We start from the raw sequence: 27,848 nt of genomic DNA, 5'->3' as shown, positions 1-27,848 counted from the left end.
AACCCTCTGAGATATTCACCCATAGTTTGTTCTATGTACAACAGCCACACACATAAGAAAGATCAATCGCTTATAGGAACGTTCATACAAATGATATCACCAGCAACACAAGAGACTAAATCAGGGCTTGTACAAAGTGAAGGACAGCCAAATATACCATACACGTGCAGTGTACCAAATGCCCATCCCTTACCAATCACATTTCAGGCAGACATTAGTGTACGACTGCCCACTGCTCGTCCGAAATGACCAAACTCACCTATTTCGGCTGATATATGTCATATGTATTAGATGCCCTAAAGCCTCGTTGCTTAAGGCCATGGATAGAGGTGTAAACCTGCAGACAACCTGCCTATTGATCATATGACCAGATAAGGCTCAATTCACATTACAGGTGATCGAATTTCAACCTGCTTCTTTGTTCTCAAGGAATATAGGCCATTGGCAGAAGTGCCCGTTAGCAGCCGGCTCCCGTGACCACACTAAAATCACATGCATGCTCAGTCAGCTTAGAACCAAATCAGTAATTAGGGGCCTTGTCATCTACAGCAGCCAATCAGAATCTAGGTTTAGAAAATAAAAGCTGGATTGCGATTGGTTACTATGGAGGAGGGGCCTACTTTTATGAACTGAGGCTGGAAACCTACACTGCTCCCGGAGGCCAAGGGTAGAAATAACTAACGCAGTACAGAAGTTTACAAACACAATTTCTGTGTGCGGTAAGCTGTAGAGACATGGAAAGGAACATAATATGTGACATTTAGAGAACACTCTGTGTAGACCACAACCAGTAACAGGTCTCCACTCCCAGCACAAGCTGCCAGCTTTAGGACCCAGTTACACCACTCCAGGGGCCGGTATCCTTTTTCAGAGGCCACAAGTTTGGAGCCAATCCTTTCTAGACACACGACTCCTAAGCTTCATCATGGGATTTGTCCAACCCTGGAGTGATGGGAGTGATATAGTTAACAATGTGTGAACACGTGACATACTGTAACATCACAGCTTACCTTCACTGGAAATAGCAAAAGAGGAAAGTTCAACTGCAAGGAGACACCGTTGTAAAGCCCCAGTGCAGACCATTCAAACTGCAGCTACCGAATACAGGACCAATAGACAGGAGACATTCACTAGGATCAATTCCTACAGGGGGGTGAGGGGAGAAGGGGTAGTGACGGTGATGCAAAGAGGACCGAAAAACATTAGATAAGAGGGCTAGCAGATACAGCATGTTCACACTGAGTTTTATAGTGTGGTTTTTGGGTTTTGACTTTTTTGTGCGTTTTGGTTTGATTTAGGTTTTTAGATTCATCACCGATTAGTGGGAACAGTTTTGGAGTAGAAAATGCACCAAAAAAAATGTACATTTCTCTTTAACGCATTTTAAGTTTTCTTCATATAAACACATTCGGTAAAATTTCAATCCAATTTTTATGAATATTGGATAGGAACTTTTTTTTTAAGTCTCTTTGCCTGTGTGAACAAGCCCCAGCAGAACCTGTCACCTGTCCAGACATGTCTATTTTAGTAGTAAACTCATCCACACACTGCAAAAAAAATACAGGCGATGGACATGCTGCGATTTGCAAAAATGTTGTGGTTTTAGAAATCGCAGCATGCCAACTATACCTACAGAATCACCGTCGATTTCCCTATAGGTATAATGGAAGCAGCCAAGGAAACCTCTGTGGACTTTCTCTGAAAAGCACTGCCGTATAAACTGAAGCGTTGCAGATGCGGTTTTTCCTGCAGCACTTTGCAGGTTCACATTGTTTTTTTAAGGTAGATTTTGAGGCACAATTTACCTCAAAAACTGCCTTCTAACTCTGTTCATTTTAGGCCGGGGCCCCATGGGCCGGAAACATCGCAATTTGCCTGCGGCGAAAATGCCGCAGGAAAAATCGCAGTGTTTTACAGTATCTGCACAGTAGATGGGATTCATACGAATCCCATGCCCACTTGGCGTTTAAACCGCAGCGCAGTTTTGGAGACTGCAGCATGTTAATTATATCTACGGGAATGCCGGTGGCTTTCCCATAGACCAGTGGTTCTTAACCTTGTTTGAGGTACCGAACTCACCAGTTTCATATGCACATTCACCGAACCCTTCTTTAGTGATAAATCAAATATGATTTATTTCCAACTTCAAGACATAGGTATATGTTTTTTTACTGGTACACAAAATGAACGGTGCATAGGGCCTAGGGTTCGATCGAACCCCGGTTAAGAACCACTGCCATAGATATAATGGTCTGTGGCGGAAAACTGCATGAAATTTCTATTCAAAGCGCTGTGGGAAGAACCACAATGCATTCCCACCACAGTTAAAGTGCTGCGGATCGTCCCGTGGAGCCTTAGCCTTCATAAAACTACTCGCGGTTTTCTTTTGCCTCCCATTCATTTGAATGGGGTTTGCAAGGAAGAATCCAAAGACAGGTCATGACACTTTCCTCTAGCTGAAAAAAACAGCTAAGGAAAAAAAAAAAAAAAAAATCTGCGTGACTCACATTGAAGCAAGTGATCCACCTGCAAAAAAAACATTCAGTGTGAACTTACTCTTTGAACTCAGCGTTGTATTATTCCTCCGGAATATTTTTTTAATAAAATGACACGTGGACTTAGTCACTATCCTGTGGCCTTAGGACTTCACCAAAAAAATTCTCCAGAATTAATACATTATGAATAACAAGTATTTACTGACAGACACGTCAGGGGTGGAGCACAAGTCCTCTGTAAAGGCGGATATTTCCAAGCTACCAAGGTTTTGCCCATCAATTTATTGCCGTCACAGAGGGTCTTTGTTGGCAGGTCTGTCTTCTTTGGTGGGCTATGCCAACAATCAAAGTTCTAGGGTCCATAAAAGACATTACATTGTCTACAGATCCAATGAAAATTGTGTGGACCTTCCAACAAATATGTAATGTCTGTAGCAAAATTTAAGGATAGCATTGAATGAACAACATGGTCAGTCCACCATTGACCTGCATATAGCAGTCCACTTGGATTAGGTAATATAGGCTATGGAAGCCTCCACCAGTGGAATGGGAATCGGTCTAGGGCTAAAGAACCACATAGCAAAAGCCAGCATTTAAAAAAAAAAAAAAAAAAAAAAAAAAAAAAAAAAAAACACTGCACTCTTCCTGCTAAATTTTTGCTATATTTTCCTCTGCGTCTTTTCTTTGTTTAGTAAATCTATAGGGAAAACACTTGCAATTCCATGTAGAAAAGTAACATGCCGCATAAAGGGGGCGTTCACACTACCCTCAGTGTCCGACAGGTAGGGTCTGGTCAAAATCTGGCACGGACATTAGGAGCGGACACTAGCTGTGTCCGTGACAACTGTCATTCATTTAAATGGACATCGGGTGCGTTCTTTTGCACTCCGTGCCCTAACTTCACTGTCCGCTTGAAAGATGTCCGACTTCTCAAGCGGACAGAAAAACCCGACATGTAGGTTTTTACTGTCCGCTTGAAAAGTCGGACAACTTTACAAGCGGACAGGGAAGGACAGACACGGAGTGCAAAAGAACACACCTGATCGCCATTTAAATGAATGACAAGTGTCACGGACACAGCTAGTGTCCGCTCCTAATGTCCGTGCCAGATTTTGAACGGACACTAGGAGCAGACACTACCTGTCGGAAACTGACGGTAGTGTGAACGCCCCCTAATATGTACGCACTTTTTTGCTGCACAGAATAGCTTATCCGACTACAGTATTCTAGGAGTGGTAAATGACACTGCACACCTATATGGTAGAACAAATCAGAAGATTCCCTGGAGGTATAGGATAGGGAATCCTACTAATGGATTCCTCAGACATACAATGCAAATAATGTGAACGGACCTAAACAAAGGCTTCAAAGTCAAGTATCAAAGTACAAGCAATATATTGCACACGCTAAGGTTTACATTTGCTGGCTTAGAATTGATGCACATCGCCACATTTATACATAGTCATAATCGCATTCCTGTAGAGGTGCGACAGACACTAAAGTGTCTCCATGACATGTTATTGATGGCTCTTATGTCCACATCAATCACATGCATAAAGATTACCCATCACAACCTCGCACAACTGGAATTGGATTGTACTTTTGCAGCCACATCTTTATGTGGCTCTCCAGCACTTTTTATTATTCCAGCCTCCCCAGTAGCATCAGGAGCCAACACCAACTGCAATGACAGCAGCTAAACTGTCAAATGGGCGGTCTCTAGAGATGAGCGAACACTGTTCGGATCAGCTGATCCGAACAGCACGCTCCCATAGAAATGAATGGAAGCACCTGTGACGCCGACTTTGCCGGCAGTCGGCCGCTTAACCCTCCCCCGCGTGCCGGCCGCTTCCATTCATTTCTATGGGAGCGTGCTGTTCCGAACAGTGTTCGCTCATCTCTAGCCGGGTCTCTGCTTCTTAGTGTGGAGAAGGATGAACCTTAGATCAGGCAGTACAGACTACCAACTAACAGCAATCAAAACTGATGTCAGCAATTCAGGCCAAAAGGGGAAAAAAAAAAAAAAAAGTAACTCCGTGGTCAGTAAAGATGTGGCTGCAGATGTCAGCACTGTAGCACAGTCCACTTGACGCTAGGTTCACACCTGCGTTCAGCACTCCGTTCTGTGCTTTCCGTCTTCTACATGCAAGAAGACGGAAAGCACAGACCGGGTCCAGCCATCAGCGTTTTATGCTCTCCGCCGCGAAACAGTTTTTTTTAAAATCCGGACACAGAGTACTGCATGTCCGGATTCGCGGCGGAGAGCATAAAAATCCTGAAAGAATCCTGCAGGTTTCCGTCTCCTGCTCTGTTTTATGCAGGAAACGGAAACCTGCATAATGGAGTGCCGGGCGCAGATGTGAACGAGCCCTTAGGCTGAGGCCCCTTGTTGCGTTTTTGAGCCAAAGCCTGTGGCTTCAGTGTTAATGGGACTATTCCGAATCACTTTTTCTAACAAAAGTCTTTTTTTTTTTATTCTATATGTCCCATCGCTGCCACAGCAAAGTAACCCAAGATAAGCAGAAAGGGCTAAGACAGCAATACAAGAATGGTGAGGGATCTACCAGGCAGGTTACAGGGCCTTTGTCTTTGGCATTCCACCTTTTGGTAGGCTTTGCCTGATCTTAGATAACACTTTAAGGCTTCATGCACACAAACATGTGCAGTATACGAGACTGTAAAAATAAAAAAATGCATTAACCAATGCATTTAAATGAATGGACCAAACGCAAAAATGGACTAGTATACAACTGGCTCCATATTTGCAGCTCCCTCGAACTGTCCTGAACAGACATCAATAAAAACTACAGGTGTGTGTGTGTGGGCCTGTATATTACATTACTAAAGACATGTGCATGGGGCCATAGGCTAAGGCCACATATAGCATATCACAGGTAATAAGCGCTGCAGAACAAAGCAGTGGAAACGCAGAAGCAAAAAGAAAGCAGCAGAAGTGACTGTTCTTCGCTCTGTTTTGCATTTTTACCTTCCTCCCATAGATGTCTATGGAAAAAAAATGTGTAAACCGGTAAAGCAGGGTTCACACTACTGTTGGATTCCGTCCGTTTAAAAAAAAAACAAGAAAAAAAACAGACACCTATCATAACAGACACTAACTGATGCCTATGTGTCTGGGTTTTTATAACTGATCTATTTTAAGGATCAGTAAAAAAAAAAAAAAAAAAAACAGACACATTAGTATCAGTTTGGTGTCAGTGAGGGCGGGTTCACACCTGCGCCCGGTCTTCACATTGCGGGTTTCCGTCTTCTGCCCGAGAAACTGGACGGGAGATGGAAACCTGACAGTCAGTTTTCAAACCCATTCACTTGAATGGGTTTGCAAAGTGACCATCAGTGAGCGTTTTGTGCCTCTCTGCGGTGAAAACATTTTTGGTTATTTTTAACCGGACACAAAGTCAGACATGCAGGACTTTGTGTCTGGTTTAAAAAACAGTTTTGCTGTGGAGAGGCAGAAGATGCTCACTGATGGTCACTTTGCAAACCAATTCAAGTGAATGGGTTTGAAACTGGTGTGAAACAGGTGTGAATCCACCCTTAGCATCAGTTAGTGTCTTTTATTTTATACTGTCCATTTTTGTTTTTTTTTTTGCTGTTTATGCTTTCTGAGCATGCGCCGAAAATAAATGGACACAAAATAACGGACAGTAACTTATGTCTGTTAGAAGTCCATTGCCCATAAACTTCAATGTTAAAAAAGTAACGGACACTTACTGTCGGTCTTTTCAAATGGACAGAAAAATCCCGCATGCAGGATTTTTTTGTCCGCTTGAAAAAACAGACATGGGTGTAAACGAACACTAATGGACAAGTTAAATCCCATTGAAATTAATAGAAATTTCAGACAGACCAGCTAATGTCCGTTGCTAAAATCCTGTAATGGACAACAGCCACGGACACTGCTGACGGAAACCAACGGTAATGTGAACGCCCCCTAAAAATACAAGCTTTTTAAAAATTCATTGTTTTTCGCAGTTTTGTCCCCAACGTGAGAATGAGAGCATTGCTTCCCCCATCCAACGGTTAGAGGTGCTGCATTTTCCCTGACATGTGGCCTCAGCCTACAAAGGTTTTCTTATCTCAGAAGGTGACTGCACATCCTTAAGGAACAAGCTTTCACTCTGATAAGTGATTGTTCAGGAATGTCACTGCTTTTCCTTTGCACATTGGTGCCCCGGCCATCCACACAGGGAACTGTGCAGGAAACTGCAGCATCAGGTGGCAAGTGTGTGTGTTTTGTCAACCAGCTCTTCATGCATTACTAGTCTAATAAGCTTGTCAATGGCTCCTTCACATTGATCCACTAATATTACATCAAGCCTGGTAAAAGCAGCCTTCCACATAGGTACGACCAAGAAAAAAACACATGGGTTCAAACTAAGGTTTATCTCCTCTAGACATCTCACCATAACATCTTAAAACAAGTAGAAAGTTTAGTGGTGGGTTTAGTTATTACAGCCCTGTTCCACAGATTTCAATGGGGAACAGCTGATCTGTGAGGGGTCCAGGAGGTCGAAATCATGCAGATCTAATATTGAATACCTATCCAAAAAGATAGGGAATCAATATTATAAAAGGTGCATTTGTAAAACAGCAACTATGGCCACCACTCATTTACACATGAGAAAAGACATTTGATTCAAAGAAATTGCTAAAAAAATGCAAAAATTATATATATATATATATATATATATATATATATATATATATATATATCAGTAAATCTGCCAGAAATGGTAAAATTATTTCCAACTTACAGAATTTACTTATCACATTCTGCGCATAAACAAGTCCGCCATAAAGCACAGACTTCATCCGTCTATTGACCAAGTGACTCAAAGATTCTGAAAGGGAAAAATCAATAAGATATGAAGAGATCTTCTGGACTTAAGAGAAATGCTCCTTCCATATTACTAGAAATATTACTGGCTGGACACAATGTATTCTATACATGAGATAATGTGCTAAATATTTCTCTGCAGCTAGACAAGTATTACAGGATATCCTTCCATAAACGCCTCCAAGACCAGAAAAATCCATAATGTCCTCAAAACCCATCACTGGCATCAAAGGAACCAAATGACTTTACACAAAATAATAAGGTCTGACTTATAGGGGTTGTGTCAAATTTACACCTATTCATAGCCATGGGCGGTCAGACCAATTGGACCTTACTGAAGAACAGAATGCGGCTCCCTTGTACCTCAGTCTGAGTGAAGCCATAGTCACAAACGTACTGCCATACTATTCATCTGTACTAGAGTGCCGAAAAGAAGCTGAGTCTCAAAGTTTGGACTCCCATCACAATCCCCCTAAGAGTCAGTACATCAAACCTTTCACTAGAAAACTCACTCAAAAGTGTCCAGGGAGCTGAGACGTGAGCTGCTGTGGACAGAATCGCTGAACTGATGTTGCATATATTGTTATATTAGACCCGCTTCACCTCTGTGCTCGGTATTCTGTTTGGGGGTCCCCAAGCGGACTGAAGGTATTGACAAGCGGTGAGCTTCTGAAAGCACACGGAACATGCGTAGAGAAAAGTACTTCAAGAACTACTTTCCTCTCCGCATGATTCTTGCGGACACCGCACAGAAAACACACGGTCCCCATTATAGTCTATAGAAGACAAAAACCGGCCGGATTTCACAAACTGGACAACGAGTGCAAGTGTGGCACCCCCCCCCCCCTATAGGCAGTTGTTACATTAAGGGGGGGGGGGGAGCGCTCAGACCAACCTTCAACTCCCTGGAGGACTGCTCTTGCCACTAAAACCCCTATGGAGTGGCATACCCACCCGCAGTGCTCCATAGAGCAGAATACCCTCCCCAGTGCACCCACTGCCTCATTTGCATAAGACTTCAAAGTCGTTGTTTCTTTTTCTTTAAATGTACAGAAATGACACACGACAGACGTGTGATGTTTATCAATGTAATGCGCTCCAGGACATGATGGTGGTGGTGCCACAGACAAAATGCCACTAGTGACAACCGACCTCCATATCACTTAGACAGGAACAAAAGCCATATAAAGAGGTTGTGCCAGCTATAAATATAGACTGGGTTATATTGGTTACACAACGGCTGTTTCCTCCACTATCCCAACAACACCAGGCTGCTTCAGATTTCTTTATCATAGCATCATTCCTAACCCAGCCCTTTGTTATGTGTCTATACAGCACCTGCAGAACAAGAGCCTTCGATATAGGAAGCAGGGGCAGTCAGGCCCCCTCAGTGGTCCTGGAAATAAGCTTGTGCGTCCCTAGTAGAGGCAACCACAAGTGCTCTCTGAAACAGTGAGCAGGACAAAGACGCATGTACGACCGTAATTATATGTCCCATAACTTTAATGGATATGGACTGCACATAAGTGGATAAGTCAATGGAGGAGAGGGTATGAAAGAAGCCCTTTGAATGCCAATAAAAAAAAATAATCATTTCAAATCTGCATCCGCCTACGATATACACAGCCGCTATAATGTGGTACAGCACATCGATGACTACAGTGAATAGGGACACAAAGTGGTGAATCTCCATCAGTAGCCATGGCAGGGTGTGGGCAGATCAACAGCACTTATAACAGTGCAAAAAACACTTATTTATAACTATACTAACTCTTGAAGTATCCCCTTTACCAGGGTTTCTAGGATTTTTGTAAACCCAAGACAGAAAACACGGCCACATACTTGCTTCTTAAGAGTTGTTCCATTTACTCATCCCTGTCTGGTTTTCTCTCACTTAGGCGATAAAATGTCTTGTCCATTGGGACAAAATGTCACAAAAGAGTGAAGTCACCAGAAATGCCTGTGACTGGCCGCATCACTTGTAACGTGCCATCACTATGGCTGACAAGTCCATACACTAAACTGATACAGATTCATGAAAATTGTCTCTTGCGACCGAAGCAACCAATCACAAAACAGCTTTCATTGTTCAAAGGTAGAACACAAAGTGAAAGCTGCGCTGTGATTGGTTACTACAGGCAGCAAGAACTATTCTTTTAACTAGATTGATAAATCGCCCCCAATGTGGGGCAGGAACAGATGGAAGCGGAGGGACAACACCGAATGTCATCATGTTACCGTTATAACAAGTCTGGATCAACTATGGTCATCAAGAAAAATCCCTTCAAACTTCTAAAACATACAGAAAATACTAGAAGTCTGTAAGCCAATATAACAACTAACTGGGACATAGGCCGCACTTAGATACTGGTGGAGTCTGCCATAGCAACCAGGAACAGTGACATAAAATAGATGGCTATATTAAAGGGAACTTGTCACTTGGTTTGTGGGCCCTAACCAGTATGTCACTATACAGCTGGGGTTAAGCTATGAAGACTGGCTAGTTCTGCAAACTTTAGAAATGTAAGGACTTAGTGGCATGACTTAGACCATGGCACCGGGCACATGTGCAGTAAAGTGAGGTGTCGTGTACCATGCCCGGCGTGTACCCAGACTAAGACTCCACGCACATGAGCCGTCTGATGCCCCTCCAAGGGGGTATCCCATGGTCCAATCTGTTCCAGTACTATCCAAATTTACTTCAATGACCATATTGGGTTCCTCAAAGCAGGTTCTCTAAGGTGGATTTATTAAGACTGGTGCCTGAATTATTAAGATGCACACATTTACATCAGAAAACTGGCATAGCTGGTTTAAGGAAGTTCCCCCATTATCTCATCCTTCAAACAATAGAGAACGTCCTGTAGACATCACATGGCCACTCTCTTGTCTGAATAGTGTCCAGGTCATGTGGCAGGCTTTCATACTGACAGGTCAGGACTGTAAACCTCAGCTACATCATGACCTGCTGGTTAAAGACCCCACACCTGTCAGAGGTTCCCTTTAATACATCCAGTTCTATTATACATGACTTTCAGGGGAGCGTTCTTCGTTGCTATGAGAAACACCATCACTTTGCCCCAGTTTTGGACATTTTCCTTAACCAGGTTGTCTGGTGCTCTTTTCACCTACGAAACCCATAAAGAACAGTAGAGTGAAATGGCTGATACCAGAGAACAACAAAATACTTCCAAGAGAACAGCAAGTGAGGAAAGGGAGCCGCAACAGCTTGGAGAAGTGTGTGATGGAGACATCACTAACAACACACAGGTCGTGAGCACAACAATGCAGCCACTGTGACGTCATCAGCCCAGTGAGGTCACAACCCGTCCAGCCAAGAGACTGTGTGACCTGGCAGTGACCTCAGCAGCTACAAATACTGTCCACAGCCTGCTTTACTATGGTCTCCACATCCATGTGCCCAACCCCCAGCAGGCCCGGCCCGTCTACCAGGGAGAAGTCACAACAGGAAGCCCAGCGCCCAGGATCGTCCCTTTGGGACAGATGATGGACCAGGAGGAGTCCCTGCTTCCTGTCACCCCCGCACATGGGTGGATGATGTGGGGGGACCCCTCCTGGAGGACACCCGTCACTATCTGACAGGGCATCAGCCACCCACCGAGCAGTCCGGGGATGATCGATCACACGTCCTGATCACAGCAGCGGCGGCGGATCATGTCCCGGTATCCCGATGACGTAGAGTGCTGTAGCCGTATCCGGTGCTCGTCGTTTGTCCCCCGGGTAGCGGTTGCTGTGGAGGGCGCGGATGCTCGGGGCTCTCCGGGGTAGTTGTGTCGGTAAGAGGCTGGGCCGGCTCGCTCTTCCTTTGCGGTAATGAATGTAATAAAGATGGCCAGAGGAGGAGGAGGAGGGACCTCACACACACATACTGGAGGGAAATGTTCCGTGTCAGAGGGGAACGCGCAGCGGAAACCACCCCCCCTGAAAGCGGGACCGCCTCTTCCGCGACAAGACAGGGGCTCGGAGCACAGCCGCGCTCAGCCCATTCCCCGCACTCCGGGCCTGCAAGAACTGGAAGCCAAAGAGACGGCGACCCCTCCCTTACTCGCGACACCGCTAGGGGGCGGCAGCAGTGGGGGAGAAACGGAGAGCAACGAAACTCCGCCCACTGCCCGAGAGCGCTGACCAATCACGTGACAAGCATTCGGAGGCGTCAACGCCTTCATCTCAGTCAGTGGAGAGATGTGGGCGTGGTCACGGCGAGTCGTGACATAGTAATGGTAATGCCATACGGCGGTGTTTCTAGTACTGCTTGTTCGCACGTCGCCACCTTCGGGTGGGGGCGGGGCTTACCCACTTCAGGCTCTCGCGATTGGTCAGCTGTTGGTGTCAGTCTTAGGGATTCCCCAGGGAGGGCGGGGCAGGTTCGGGCCGCTGCAGCTGACCAATAGGCGGTGGGGTTGAGGCAGTCACCTCATAGGGATGGCACTGCTGGGGTATGATGCTGAGTGCGTCACTGCTGGTGAGCGCATCAAGTGTCAGTGCCAGCGCCGAGCTGCTCGTACAGTACTATGGTGTCATCTCAGCTAGGTGACACGTACAGGACTGTTACATGTAACAAATCTCAACCTTGTGTGGGCCCCTATACACTCAGACTTCAGGTGCAATTAGAAGATAATGGACGAACAAAGGGGTTGTGGAAAATGGTGTGGCCGCCTAGCTAAATTTACCATAGAGGCCGCTGCTGGGTGCAAGATTCACGTTATCCTCTCTATGGCATCACTATACTTTCTACTGTAGTGTGAGTGATCTGCCTTGCTCTTAGCAACCAATCACCATGCAGCTTTCATTTCACAATCTGCGCTTGAAAAATATGAAAGCTGTGCTGCGATTGGTTGTTTGGTTGCTGCAGTCAAAGTGTATATTCACACATACCCAATGGTATGGTCACAGTTCTTTGCGGCCGGATTTCGAGGCAGAATCCGCCTGTAATAACGTCTCTCATTCATTTCAATGGGAGTCACTCACTTTTTTTTCCCGCTAGCGATTTTTTTCAGCTAGCAGGAAAAAGAAGCAACACGTCCTATCTTCCCGAGGCTGAGTCAGCCAGCGTCCGCAGCTTGAGACACCCTCCTGCTTAGCCCCATTCATTTGGGCCCAATCAGGAGCGGGGTGCCAGTGCACTGGATCAGCATCCCGTTGTGGCTAACCGCACAGAAAAGTCACACGGTGGAAAAGGTTTCCACCGTGTGAACATACCCTAAGGGAGCCTTCACACAATGTAACGCTGCGCTCATTCTGATCGTAAAAACACGTTTGAACACGTAAAAAGCAGCTCCCATTGACTTGAATGAGAGCCGGCATACGTGCGCTCCCCATTGAAATCAATGGGAGGCTTTTTTCCCTATGTGATACGCACGTGATACATTGAAGGCACAGGGAAAAAAGCCTCCCATTGATTTCAATGGGGAGCGCACGTATGCCGGCTCTCATTCAAGTCAATGGGAGCTGCTTTTTACGCGCTCATTCTGAACGTGTTTTTACGATCAGAATGAGCGCAGCGTTACATTGTGTGAAGGCTCCCTAAGTCTACCACAAATTTTTCATAGCCAAACTCTGACTCCTGCTCTGACTTGACTGTAAGACCAAATACTGAATGCTCCGTATGAGGGAAAGAAAGGTCTTGGCAGCAGTTGCATAAATACAACAACATACCGGGGTAGCAGCTGCCACAGGGCCCAGGACACTAGAGGGCCTAGTGAGCCAATGAAGTTTTTTGTTGTTTTTTTTTTTTAATTAGGCCGTTACCTGCTGTAGTAACCTCAGTATGTAATGGGCCTTATTACCAATCCCCACTCCTGCTCACGGCTGCCTGCGCTTCCCCTTCTGCGTAGGCAGCTTTGATCATGAACAAGGATCAGTAAGTGAGGCCGCAGGCCCGCGAACTCGACAAACACTGCTATCGTTATATTTTTAGACTCCACAGTATAATGATCGGTGGGCAAGGAGAGGTGAGGGAATATAAAAAACACTATCCCTTACCTCTCCTGCCCTCCGGAAGTCTGCGGGTCTGTTTGGTGATGTCACGTGGGCCAGGCCGGTGTCATTATGCGTGGCGACGCAGGCCTGGCTCATGTGCCATCTGGTCCAACACTGAAGACGGCCGAATGTAGCGGGGAGTGCGCCGGAGCCAGGAAGAGGTAAGTAACATTGTTTTTTACATTTGTCTCCGATCATTAAACATCTCCAGAATACACCCTTTCCTCACCAGGGATACACTAAAGACCCTTATTGTCTCTCTGATTCATTCTCGCCTTGACTATTGTAACTCCTTACTAATTGGTCTTCCCCTCACTAAACTCTCTCCTCTACAATCTATTCTGAATACAGCGGCCAGGCTCATCTATCAGTCTAGACAGCGATGCCTCTGGTCTTTGCCAGTCGCTACATTGGCTGCCTATTCAATATAGAATAAAATATAAAGTTATCACTCTCATCCACAAGGCTCTCCATAATGCCGCACCTCCCTACATTTCCTCCCTCATCTCTGTCTACCGCCCAACCTGTGCTCTCCGTTCACTCAATGACCTAACACTTACATCCTCTATTATCAGAACCTCCCACGCTCGTATACAAGACTTCTCCCGAGCTGCACCACTTCTCTGGAATACTCTACCCCGGACAATCAGATTAACTCCCAATTTCTACAGTTTCAAACGCAAACTAAAGACACATCTTTTCAGACAGGCCTATCACAATTTCTAACGTAAACCCTTCCATACTATAATTAGAATCCCCAAAATTTAACCCTCCTCTGTCCCCGCTCCCACATTACCCCACATGATATGATGTCTTTTCAGGCTAACTTTATTTGTCCAAGCTCCATCCACATGTTACAGGACACCACTAGTGACGGCTCAAAAAGTTTTGTTTAGGTAATGACAGTAACCCCTATTACAGAATTGTCTGAATACTGTATAAGCAATACCGCCCCTGCTACCTCTTGTGTCACCCCCTCTACCTCATAGATTGTAAGTTCTTGCGAGCAGGGCCCTCAGTCCTATTGTGTGAAATGACATTCTTTGTTATGTATCTTTCTGTCTGTATTTGAACCCTACAAATTGTACAGTGCTGCGGAATATGTTGGTGCTATATAAATACAATTTATTATTATTATATTATTATCACTCTGGGGTCTTTTCATGGGTGGTCCACAATGGGGCATAATACTATATGCAGGAGCCACTATGGGGCATAATAGTGTGAGCAGGGGCCACTATGGCGCATAATAGTATGTTCAAGAATGCGGTTTGTGTGGTGGGGAGGGGGGATGCCTTTATTAACCTGTGTGTGTAAATCTCTGCATTATTTTCTCCCTGAACACTCAGATTGTACATACAGACTTGTTTAGTGAGGAGATAATAAAGTGATTTGTACACACAGGGCAGTAACTTGTGCTCTTAATAATCTGCCTCATTCGCCTAAAAAACGGAGCAGCAACAACTGTTTTAGAGACATGTGTAGATCAATTTGAGTCATGCCCATTAACTCTTGCCTTTCTACAACTGTATGCTGTGCTCAGAGAGGAGAGTAAGAGCCAGTGGTGTAAGTCTTGTCAGAAATTTTACAGGGGCCCCTACCCCATCCCTGCAGCGTATACATGAAAGGGATACAACTATAGCATAGCTCCAAAAAGTCCCGGATCCGGCGGGACAGTCACAATTTTACACTACTGTTCCGCCATCCAGGATAGCTTAAAGTTTATCTCGCTATGCCCCTGAGGTCCTGCTAAACCCCTAAAGTCCCGCTATGTCCCTGAAGTGTTTTGCTGTTAACAAACTTTGCTAGGGTAGGGTAAAGGCTAAATGGTAGATGCTAAATCCTAGTGGGCTAAAGTGTCTTTGACATCATCATGGCCATGTGATCAGACTCTTATGTGGGTGAAGCTATTCTGGATACCACAGGACAGTGCAGTATTACACAGAAAAAAAGAAGCTGCTGGGAACAGAGACTGATGGAAGATGAGCAGAGAAAAGACAGCATGTGTGACCAAGAGGGGAGAACTGGGGGCAGATGTAGAGGGCAATTAAACTGAAGGCATATGGAGGGGGCAATTAAACTGGGGCAGATGAAGGGGCAATTAAACTGTTGGCAGATAAAGGGGGATATTAAGCTGGTGGAAGATAAAGGGGGACATTAAACTGGTGGCAGATGAAGGGGGACATTAAACTAGTGGTAGATGCAGGGGTGAACCATGGCTTTCTGCCACCTGAAGCGGACGTCAGAAAGCTGCCCCCCCGGAGGAGGGGGCGGGGCCGAGCGGAGCGATCTTCTTTAGCAGGCAGAAAGCAGGCACGGAGAGGACCTGCTCTCTGCCTGACCGTGAGGGGTGGCCGCTGGAGCAGCGCTGCTCCAGCGACCTCCCCAATCCATCGCTCAGTGACGGTGACCCTAAGCCAGTCCAGGACTGCTTGTGGCAGATGGAGGGTGCATTAAAATGGGAACAGATGGGGACATTAAAATGGGAACTGATGAAGGGGGGACATTAAACTGGGGGCAGATTGAGGAGTGAACATTAAACCGGGGGCAACTGGAGGAGGACATTAAACCGTGGAGCGTAGCTGGAGGGGGACATGTCTACCTCTAGTTGCCCCCAGTTTAATGTCCCCCTCCCTCTACCCCCATTGTTTAATGTCACTCTCCAGCTGCCCCATAGTTTAATGTCCCCCTCTAGTTTACACCAGTTTAAACAGGGGCATGAGGAGAGGGACTTAATACTGTGGGGCAATTGGAGGATATTATAATCATTATAATTAGCGATTATTATCAATGTTACAGTGAGTATAGGAACATTATACTGTGTGGAGGCACATGGAAAAATGGCTGAGAATGGGCAGAGTCAACATAGAAGTGGGCGGAGCTAAATTTGCAGCAGTGCGGATAGCACACCGCGCATTTTGTCTCTCCTGTCCTTTGAAAGTTGGGAGGCATATTATAGTATTCACATCTGCTGTTATTTAGAATACAGTGAATGAGCAGCGCAACAACCGCATGTAAACAATATATGTAAACAACAGGGATCTGCGTGCCCTGGGAAACAACTGATATGTGGAGGTCTTAACAGTTGGACCCTCACCAATCTAAAATTGATAGTTTATCTCAATGATTGTCCATAAATTTTAAAAGATGGATAACTCCTTTAAAGGAATATTCCATTTGTTTTGTATTGATGACCTATCCTCGGTGGGGGTCACGGGTATTGGACCCCCACTGATCTTTTATTGATGTCCTATCCTGAAGATAGATCTACAATAATAGCTAACTATAATAGCCCATTGGAAGGGTTATTCACTGAGGGGTCCCTACTCCAGCTTAATAAAAGTGATTTTCTGTCTCCTACATAACGCTAATACACCTCTAGCAGCGGATCAGCACTAATCTCTGCTGCTTCGAGCGTTCTGTACAGTGACTTACGTGGGCAGCAGAAATGAATGACAATCTCTCTGTTGCTGGAGGTTCATTAGAGTTACATAGAATACAGTGGTTGGGGAACCAGAATTTCCCTGACAACTGCCATAATGCTTTGGACCCCCTAGCCATCTTCAGCCGCGTTTGTTATGTCCTTGGTAAAAGCTCTTTATGTGGGGAGAATGTGCACCTACCAGGAGGGAATCGTAGGATAGGAGTAGCAGAAGCTGTGTTGTCAATGTTAGGCCAAGGACACTGAACCTACTCTTGCAGCCCACCTACCAAGTTGAGGCAAGGTTGAGGGGACCTACGATGTACCCAATGGTGGAGGTACTTCCCTCAGGAGTGCGTCGGGTAGAAGAATGGTCCTCTCCTCCCCTGAGCCAGTGATGGAGTTCGGAAGGGCCCTTATGGTAAGTGCAGAAACAACCTAAGAGGCAACAGTGCAGCTGAATCAATGTAACTACTATGGAAACACAAAACCAACGCGGCTTCCCAGACTTCCCAGGGTTAGTGGTAGTATGGAGTTCCACTGTGGGTGGCTGGTGTTGGAGTCACTCATTTAGAGATACCCAGGAATAGATGTCATCTCAGTGCCTTTTATCTCCACTGCCCTATGACTATGGGGAATCTCCATTTCTCCTCCAGTATGGCACTTCTCTCCCTTCAGTGAGCTTAACAGCAATTACTCCAAGTCTCTGGGCTGTAGCAATGGTATCCTGGCTTAAAAGAGCCCAACTCTCTTCCCTCAGTGGCTGCACAGTCTCTCAATAAAAATCTATCCGGCATCACAGCAAGGACTCAAGTAACTGACACTAGGGTCACATTTGCGTTCATCTCTCCGTCATTCTGGTCTGCATGGGGACCTGAAAGAAGGAGAGCCAATGGGAGATGGATGACAGGCCCTTGACTGACAGCCAATGGGATGATATACTTACTATACCCCTATACTATCACTTAGCGAGGCTCATAGGTGTTCTCAATTGTTTCTATTACAGTATATTAGAGCATACAAGACTCCTTTCATGTTATATAAATAGGGTATTCGTTCTCATTCCGCTTGTCCCATGTGTGGCCTGGAGGATGGTCACTTGATGTAAATGATGTGGGAATGTATTCATCTGGGATCCTACTGGTGTGCTGTATTGATAATATGGAAAATACACCAGAGGTTACACGTGTATACTGTATTTTGTATCATGCCCACAAATTAGTTGCTTGATAACTAGTTGCAACATGGGAGTGAAAAAATTGTGTACCAGACTAAATAATAGTCAGATTAGAGAAAGCAATTTATATCAAGCACAATGCTACTGCTAAGTCTGAAAGGATTTGAGGTACCTGGTTAAGTTCCCCTGGTATGCCATCTACAGCACTTCTGCAGTTGTAAGCAGGAACGGTGGCATGGGTGTCAAGCGGTACTGCATCTGCCCTTTCCCCTGCCCCAGTATAGAACTACTGGTATACATCACTGTATATTTGATGAGGATCTTTTTGATATGTAACTCTGTTGTGTTCCCTCCTCCTCTTGCTTGTAATGTAGTTTATTTTCTCTTATCAATAGACTTCTGTACACTACAGACTTAAAAAAAAAAACGTACCTGGAGCAAGCAGTTCTTGGGAGGAAAGTCACTAATATAACAGAGTTAAGTTATTTTATATGGAGGAATGGGCTACAATTCCACTAAGCCAATGTGCAGGACTGGTCAACAATTACTGGACATGTTTAGCTGCACAAAGAGTTCACAATGGAAACTGAAAGCAAAGGTTCACATACTTCTGCCACTCATTGATATGTGATATTAGGTTAATTTTCTTTTAGAAATAAATGACCAAGTTTAATATTATTGGTTTATTTGTCTCATTTGGCACCCTATATCTACTTTTAGTAATTGTGTGGAAATCTGATGTATTTTTAGGTCAAATTTACGCAGAAATATTCTGAAAAGTTCACAAATTTTCAAGCTCTACTATAGTATCAGAATGAGTAAACCATACCCTTCAGTATAACATACACTGCTCAAAAAATAAAAGGAACACTCAAATAACACATCCTAGATCTGAATGAATGAAATATTCTCAATGAATACTTTGTTCTGTACAAAGTTGAATGTGATGACAACAAAATCACACAAAAATCATCAATGGAAATCAAATTTATAAACAATGGAGGCCTGGATTTGGAGTCACCCCCAGAATTAAAGTGGAAAAACACACTACAGGCTGATCCAACTTTGATGTAATGTCCTTAAAACATGTCAAACTGAGGCTCCGTAGTGTGCGTGGGCTCCACGTGCCTGTATGATCTCCCTACAATGCCTGGGCATGCTCCTGTTGAGGTTTCAGATGGTCTCCTGAGGGATCTCCTCCCAGTCCTGGACTAAAGCATCTGCCAACTCCTGCACAGTCTGAGGTGCAATGTGACATTGGTGGATGGAGTGAGACATGACGTCCCAGATGTGCTCAATCAGACTCAGGTCTGGGGAAGGGGCGGGCCAGGCCATAGCCTCAATCCCTTCATCTTGCAGGAACTGCTGACACACTCCAGCCACATGAGGTCTGGCATTGTCCTGCATTAGGAGTAACCTAGGGCCAACCAAACCAGCATATGGTCTCACAAGGGGTCTGAAGATCTCATCTCGGTACCTAATGGCAGTCAGGCTACCACTGGCGAGCACATGGAGGGCTGTGCGTCCCTCCAAAGAAATGCCACCCCACACCATTACTGATCCACTGCCAAACTGGTCATGCTGAAGGATGTTGCAGGCAGCAGATCGCTCTCCACGGCATCTAGAGACTCTATCAGTCTGTCACATGTGCTCAGTTTGAACCTGCTTTCATCTGTAAAGAGCACAGGGCACCAGTTGTGAAGTTGCCAATCCTGGTGTTAGGAAAATGTTTGTTCTCGTACCGTGTAATCCTGGTGTTCTGAGGCAAATGCCAAGCATCCTGCACGGTGTTGGGCTGTGAGCACAACCCCCATCTGTGGACATCGGGCCCTCATACCATCCTCATGGAGTCGGTTTCTAACCGTTTGTGCAGACACACGCACATTTGTGGCCTGCTGGAAGACATTTTGCAGTTCTCTGCCAGTGCTCCTCCTGTTCCTCCTTGCACAGAGACAGAGGTAGCGGTCCTGCTGCTAGGTCTTTGCCCTCCTACGGCCCCCTCCACGTCTCCCGGTGTACTAGCCTGTCTCCTGGTAGCGCCTCCAGCTTCTGGACACTACGCTGACAGACACAGCAAACTTTCTTGCCACAGCTTGCGTTGATGACTGCCTTCCTGGATGAGCTGCACTACTTCAACCACTTGTGTGGGTTGTAGAGTTTGTCTCATGCTACCACGAGTGAAAGCACAACCAACATTCAAAATTGACCAAAACATCAGCCAGAATGCATTGGTAACAAGATGTGACCTGTGGTCCCCACCTGCAGAACCCCTCCTTTATTAAGTGTGTCTCGAATATTGCCAATAATTTCCATCTGTTGTCTATTCCATTTACACATCAGCATGTGAAATTGATTATCAGTGTTGCTTGGAGTTACATTGTGTTGCTTATGTGTTTCCTTTATTTTTTTGAGCAGTGTCGTTGCAGCCATAGATGGCCACAAGCAGTACAGGTATGTCATACAGAATCACACAGAACCAAATCATTACCATTGGAGATATCTAGTGCACAATCCTGAGAACAAGCTATGAGTAGTAAGGATTGTGCTTTTAAAATCCTTATACCTATAAAGTGCTGAATTTGAGCCCTCAGACGTGTAACATAATGTCCATATTTAGTTGCACCTCCATCAAAATGCCGTGAAGCTGTCAGAGGCAGTTGTACCAACATGTAAGTTTTTCCTAGCATCTTGTGACCCAGTTCCCTATCCCAACCAGGGGAGGTTCTGCATCTAACATATCTAGGAGAATAATGATAGGGTGTAAATATAGAGAAGTTTCTCATATATTCCTGAGAGACACAGGTACATAAACTAACACTGGCTTATTTCTGGACACTGCATTCTCCCCATATGGTGCATGTTTAATGGGGAATATGGTGTAGTTCTGGTTCACCGACAATTTTCCTCTTGGAAAAGTTACAGAAAGCTCAATCTTTCAAAGCGCTACTTGAAATCAAAGCCCTTTTTTACTGCTAAAGTATTTTGGTACAATTCTGCAAGTAGACCTAAGTTAACAAATAAAGCTGATCAGCTTTGTAGCTACTTGTATCTACTGACCTTTTAAGTTTTGTTTGATCAATCCATAAAAAGAAATGATGTCCAACAAGTTCAAGAGAGGATATTGGGTTATGATGGAGGAGAATACATAGTTACCAAGATTTGCCTTGGTAAATTTAGGACATTTAAGACTCAAAAGCAGTCCTCAATCAAGAAATAATACAATGGCACTACTGTACAATGGAAAACATCACAGGATTTCCGATGTTTCAAGCCAAATAGAGAGCCATCTAAACCAGGGTGCACTGCTCAAAAATGCCATTACACATCATCTCCGTACTAGAGGAAAAGTGGCACTCACCAGAATAAAAGTTCACAATTCTCTATTTTAGCACAGCAACATATACAAATGGTAGAACGCCGAACACTGCGTGGCAATGGGCCATTTCATGCTTCCTCAAGTCTTATATAGGGTGTATATATATATATATATATATATATATATATATATATATATATATATATAAGTTTTGAGAAAGCGTGCAAAATGGCCCATTGCCTTGTAGTGTTCACCATCCTTCCATTTTTGCGTATCACATTGAAAGCAATAGGTAAAAAAGCCTCTCATTGATTTCAATGGGTAGCGCGTGTATGCCAGCACCCATTCAAGTCAATGTGATCTGTTTTTTATGCCGCTCACTCTGAACGATTTTTACGTTCAGAATGAGCAAGCATAAACTCCGTGTGATGGCTCTCTTAGACTCACCCCCCCTGGAATGCCCCAAACCCAGCAGGAACCAACCACTTCTCTGAAAATTTTCATGAATCTTTCTTGTTTAGGATTATGTCAGCTAATCTGAAATTACTGGCAAGTATGGGGGTAGGAGAACTTTGCTCATAAGTAAGAATACAGAAGGTGTAAAGATGGTGAACTGTATACATTCTTGCAGCATATGGATTGAAATTGTATATTTTACTGAGGGGTACCTGTTTCTATAGGGCCCAATCACATGGCAGAATCTGCTGCTTATTTTGAGGCGGGCTCTGCCCAAAATCAACAGCAGATTCTGCATTCAATTTTAGAGATCGCAGCAAGAAGGTGAAAAAAATAAGTGTCCTACTCGATCTTGCTGCAGACTCTGCAGCTAATTCAGTCGCAGAGTCCACAACTCAAGACTCCCCTCTAATCAGGTTCATTCTTCTGGACATCATCAGCCATAGAAAGCTTATGCTCTGTTTGGCATTCAACCTTCAGGAATTGGGAGGTGGAAATTGAAGCGGAATTCTGTAGTGTGGACATGTCCTTAAATGCACTGATGAATAACTGCGAGACTGCTCACTAGTTGTGTTTGCCTTATGTATATACAGTCCTATGAAAAAGTTTGGGCACCCCTATTAATCTTAATCATTTTTTGTTCTAAATATTTTGGTGTTTGCAACAGCCATTTCAGTTTGATATATCTAATAACTGATGGACACAGTAATATTTCAGGATTGAAATGAGGTTTATTGTACTAACAGAAAATGTGCAATATGCATTAAACTAAAATTTGACTGGTGCAAAAGTATGGGCACCCTTATCATTTTATTGATTTGAATTCCCCTAACTACTTTTTACTGACTTACTGAAGCACAAAATTGGTTTTGTAACCTCAGTGAGCTTTGAACTTCATAGCCAGATGTATCCAATCATAAGAAAAGGTATTTAAGGTGGCCAATTGCAAGTTGATCTCCTATTTGAATCTCCTCTGAAGAGTGGCATCATGGGCTACTCAAAACGACTCTCAAATGATCTGAAAACAAAGATTGTTCAACATAGTTGTTCAGGGGAAGGATACAAAAAGTTGTCTCAGAGATTTAACCTGTCAGTTTCCACTGTGAGGAACATAGTAAGGAAATGGAAGACCACAGGGACAGTTCTTGTTAAGCCCAGAAGTGGCAGGCCAAGAAAAATATCAGAAAGGCAGAGAAGAAGAATGGTGAGAACAGTCAAGGACAATCCACAGACCACCTCCAAAGAGCTGCAGCATCATCTTGCTGCAGATGGTGTCACTGTGCATCGGTCAACTATACAGTGCACTTTGCACAAATAGAAGCTGTATGGGAGAGTGATGAGAAAGAAGCCGTTTCTGCACGTACGCCACAAATAGAGTTGCCTGAGGTATGAAAAAGCACATTTGGACAAGGCAGCTTCATTTTGGAAACAAAAATTGAGTTGTTTGGTTATAAAAAAAAGGCGTTATGCATGGCGTCCAAAAAGAAACAGCATTCCAAGAAAAACACATGCTACCCACTGTAAAATTTGGTGGAGGTTCCATCATGCTTTGGGGCTGTGTGGCCAATGCCGGCATCGGGAATCTTGTTAAAGTTGAGAGTCGCATGGATTCCACTCAGTATCAGCAGATTCTTGAGAATAATGTTCAAGAATCAGTGACGAAGTTGAAGTTACGCCGGGGATGGATATTTCAGCAAGACAATGATCCAAAACACCGCTCCAAATCCTCAGGCATTCATGCAGAGGAACAATTAGGGTGCATTCACACTGAGTAAACGCTAGCTTATTCTGAACGTAAAACACGTTCAGAATAAGCGGCGTCTAAAGCAGCTCCATTCATTTCTATGGGAGCGGGGATACGAGCGCTCCCCATAGAAATGAATGGGATGCTTCTTTCACTCCGTGCAGTCCCATTGAAGTGAATGGGGAGTGCCGGCGTATACGGCAAGCTCTGCTCATGCCGGAGCGTACACGCCGGCACTCCCCATTCACTTCAATGGGACTGCACGGAGTGAAAGAAGCAGCCCATTCATTTCTATGGGGAGCGCTCGTATCCCCGCTCCCATAGAAATGAATGGAGCTGCTTTAGACGCCGCTTATTCTGAACGTGTTTTACGTTCAGAATAAGCTAGCGTTTACTCAGTGTGAATTCACCCTTACAATGTTCTGGAATGGCCATCCCAGTCCCCAGACCTGAATATCATTGAACATCTGTGGGATGATTTGAAGCGGGCTGTCCATGCTCGGCGACCATCTAACTTACTGAACTTGAATTGTTTGTCCAAAATACCTTTATCCAGGATCCAGGAACTGATTAAAAGCTACAGGAAGCGACTAGAGGCTGTTATCTTTGCAAAAGGAGGATCTACTAAATATTAATGTCACTTTTCTGTTGAGGTGCCCATACTTTTGCACCGGTCAAATTTTGGTTTAATGCATATTGCACATTTTCTGTTAGTACAATAAACCTCATTTCAATCCTGAAATATTACTGTGTCCATCAGTTATTAGATATATCAAACTGAAATGGCTGTTATAAACACCAAAATATTTAGAACTAAAAATGATTAAGATTAATAGGGGTGCCCAAACTTTTTCATAGGGCTGTATGTTCAAATGTATTGATATATGTTGTGTATTGTCACAAGTTTACTAGAGAAGTTGTGGATCCCTAAACCCAAGAACAAAATTTAGCATATTCTCTGGGTGTTTTCACCCTTCAAACACCATACACGTATCTGGACTTTACTGAATAAAGTCTTCCAGTTGCTTACCCAGGAGTAGTTTCTGTTAGTAACATAATGGAGTACCTAGTGACGAGGCAGAATTCATAGTCAGATGGGTACAAGTTAGGGCTGGTGGAGTTCAGGCACTACAGTAAGAAATGCGGTATGCAAAGCCCTTTGAAACTTACGTAAAAAACTGCTATCACTGGCTGCAGGAATCGTAGTCTTAGGTCTCAGCCACAAGAGAAGTAGATACAGATGTGAGACGGTCCAGGAAGAATCTGATCCAAATAGAGATGGGTGTAGTGACATCATTCTGCCACTCAATCATGCTGGGAGAAGTGGTGAGACAGTTCGTTACCGATAGGATAAGAATTGTACTGTGCCCAATGGAGGTGTTCTTCACCAATGTGGTTCTTAGACCTGGGGACTCTTGCACCACTGAGAAGTATGGTAGACCTAAAGCCTAGATAAGTCTACATTTGTACAGAGGGGGGAATTCATTGAGGTCTGCAGAGATGCAGCAAGGAGGGTTACTTGGAGTATCAAGGGGAACTTTTGAAAGCGAACAGTTATACTCTTCCATGAAGCAAGACGCTTCATCATCAATTTTCTCTCTAATCTCCATCATTCCTGAGATGACGCTGAGCTGTAAGGCCTGCCCTTCTGACAGTGTGTAGATATCAATGCTGAAATTAACAGCACTGATATCTCCAGCTCCGAGCTCATACAGGAAAGCCAACAGTGCAATGAATTCTGCACATCTATGAGGACGCGACAGGTCCTCTTTAACTAACCACTTCTGTACCTGGCCAATTTGTGGTTCAGGACCAGACATCTTTGGGTTTTTTGTATGTACCATTTTGATGTCTATAAAATGTTATCATTTTGGTTATTCAACTAATTTCTGCGTCTTTTTCTGATCACACATAGGGCTTTGTTTTTATGTTGATGAGGGGAAAAATTCCGCTAGTGTAAAAAAAAGCTAGCGGAACCCTTTGAAATCAATGGCAGGCTTTTTTTTCTGTGTGGAAAATTCAGCGCCAAATAAAGTACCATTTTCCTCCATGTGAAAATGCTAAATTGCACTGAATGAGTGCTATGTGTGTAGTGAACAAAAGACACTACCTCTAGTGGACCCGGCTGAGCCTTAGCAGACTTAGGTCTGCTCTGTCCATTCATATTGACACTGTGGAGACTGTTTTCACTTTTAACTGGAACTCCTACTATGCAGCATTTGTTACGATTTGATTTAGATTGATCTTTTATTCATTCACTTTGCATTTTGTTAATTGACAAATAAAGTATTAAAGGAGGTTATCTGGTTTCTAACATAAGGGACCCCCTTATTTCACCTGTGATGAGACAGCGTGACTCTCTGTAATGTTTACACACCACAAACTATGCTGCTCACTTACCATATAAACTGCAGAAGTGAGTGTTTGTACTGCAGCGCTATCCTATTGAAGTACATGGGACAGCGCTGAAGTTTCTACAATTTTTTACCACTTACAGTTTGTATATCAAGGGAGCAGCACAGCTGGCAAGATGTAAACCATACTGGAAGCCATGCTGTCTCGGTACAGCTGATCTGTGGTGGTCCTGGGTCTTGACTCCCGTCATTATATATGTTATATAAGTGGATAATGCTTATATTTTTAAAGTATTTTTGCATACAGAATTAGAGAGATTTATTTTAACTTTTAGTATAGTTTACCATAAAAACAGAAAAAAAAAATCTTAAAAAGGGCATTAATGGACAGCCCTAGAAGTTGTTAAGAAATGACACAGAAATTACTCTGATAGTTTGTGCTTTTAACTATGAGTCCGGTGTATACTTTCTGCTCTGCTACTATGCATATGACCCAATATTTTTGGTATGATAACTAGCCTGACCTGTTATGATAATAAGCTGCACTTAAATAGGACACCATACTTTCCTGACATATCCACTTTATAGTACTTGGCAGTTTCCATTTTCTTTTATTACTGTCGGTCTAAATAAAAGTTTTGATAATCCTAGAACCCATTTGGGAAATTAGATATGTTTGTTGGCGAATAACACAACATAAACATTTAATTTAGGCAATTGTTAGTTGAGACAGAACGCAGCTTAAGTCCTAATGGGTTTGTCGTTAACTACTTATTAGTGTTATCCTTCTCATGCCCCATTAAGAAGTTGGATTCAGTACGTTCCTCTCTGAAAATAGATTGTAAATCCAGTAGTCCCTGCATTAAGGAGAACGTCTGTTATACACTAGTTTATTCCAAATGTCAATTGTGGCTCAGTTTCAAAGTTGTCTTCTCGCAAGAAGAACATAAGTATTATACGGCTTTCTAAAACTGAATAGACATGTATTGAAATTAAGTGCAGAAAACTCAGCGAGCACTGCATTAATTCTAATGGAGGCTTACAATTTCCAAATAATTGAACCTTACTTAAAAGCTTAACAACTACTTTGCTTTACATACATTTAGCTGGATGTTTTTTAAAGCTTCTGGAAAAGAGGGTACAATCCTTTTAATCCATTTAATTTCTTCCTTTCTTTTTCTTTTTATATTGAATTCCAAATTCAACCTGAAATTTCTCTTTCCATAAAAGCCATCATGTGACTTGTGCCATCCTTCAAGTTGTGGAACATCGTAGCTCTACTCTAAACGTTCAGCGCCAGAAGAAAAAACACGGTAACTGAAGACACTTAGCAAAAGAGGAAGGGAGAGGAAAGGGGTCATGTATAACTGTGAGAGGGGAGGGAAAATAGGAATAGCCCACCCACTCAACAATTCTAGAATCAACATTTATAGACATGATGTAGCAGTGATGCAGACTCAAGTAAAGTCTGGTTACTAATAATACAATGGACTATGACCTCAGTGTTTTCACCATTACAACCGAGAAGGGGAAAGGATCCTTGAAAGTACTTACTGTTTTATTTATACTTTATTTTAAAACATTTAGGTAAAGAAAGGAGACTCAAATAAGAGAAGACTATTCTTTGAACATCTTAAATCAACCACCAATACAATTGTTAGGGAAGTGCCAGGACAGCAATTCCCCAGTAGCTAATGGAAACCCTGAGAAGGGACACAAGAGATGAGGAGCCCTAAGCTGAAACCCCCCACTGTCCCTTCCTGCTTGCCTGGTCCTATCCTACGTAATAGGCGGCAACTGGGTGATGGGCTCTACTTATATATGTGAAACACAAAATGCAGACAACACAAACAACACAAAAGGGAAATCAGCAAGCCAAGGGTTCAGTAACAGTCGAGCTATGCAGTGCCAAATCAAAATCCAAAGAATAGTCAATAGGGAAAGCCAGAGGTCGGAAGTCAGTAATATAATAGTAGAAGAAGAGAAGCTTAGCAGGTACAAAGTCAATAGCCAGCCCGTCTATGTGG

At 43.8% G+C, this 27,848-nt stretch overlaps 1 protein-coding gene across 8 annotated transcripts in view; it reads right to left on the bottom strand.

Annotated features, from left to right (window-relative positions):
* CSNK1G3 (casein kinase 1 gamma 3) overlaps positions 1 to 11,653 on the bottom strand; it is a 107,914-nt gene extending 96,261 nt beyond the window's left edge. For 4 of the 8 annotated variants that reach the window (XM_075272357.1, XM_075272373.1, XM_075272395.1 and 1 more), the window contains exon 1: positions 10,973 to 11,652. The gene's annotated coding sequence lies outside the window, so the exon portion shown is untranslated. Of the gene's footprint in view, positions 1 to 10,972 lie in introns of all 8 variants that reach the window. The other 4 variants (XM_075272380.1, XM_075272364.1, XM_075272387.1 and 1 more) reach the window with 2 other exon arrangements.
* Between the last annotated feature and the right edge of the window lie 16,195 nt (positions 11,654 to 27,848).

The sequence above is a fragment of the Leptodactylus fuscus genome, chromosome 1 (genome assembly GCF_031893055.1).
Source record: "Leptodactylus fuscus isolate aLepFus1 chromosome 1, aLepFus1.hap2, whole genome shotgun sequence".
Classification (NCBI taxonomy): Eukaryota; Metazoa; Chordata; class Amphibia; order Anura; family Leptodactylidae; genus Leptodactylus; species Leptodactylus fuscus.
Note: the sequence above shows the minus strand (reverse complement) of the source record. Positions and strands in the feature narration are given on the sequence as shown.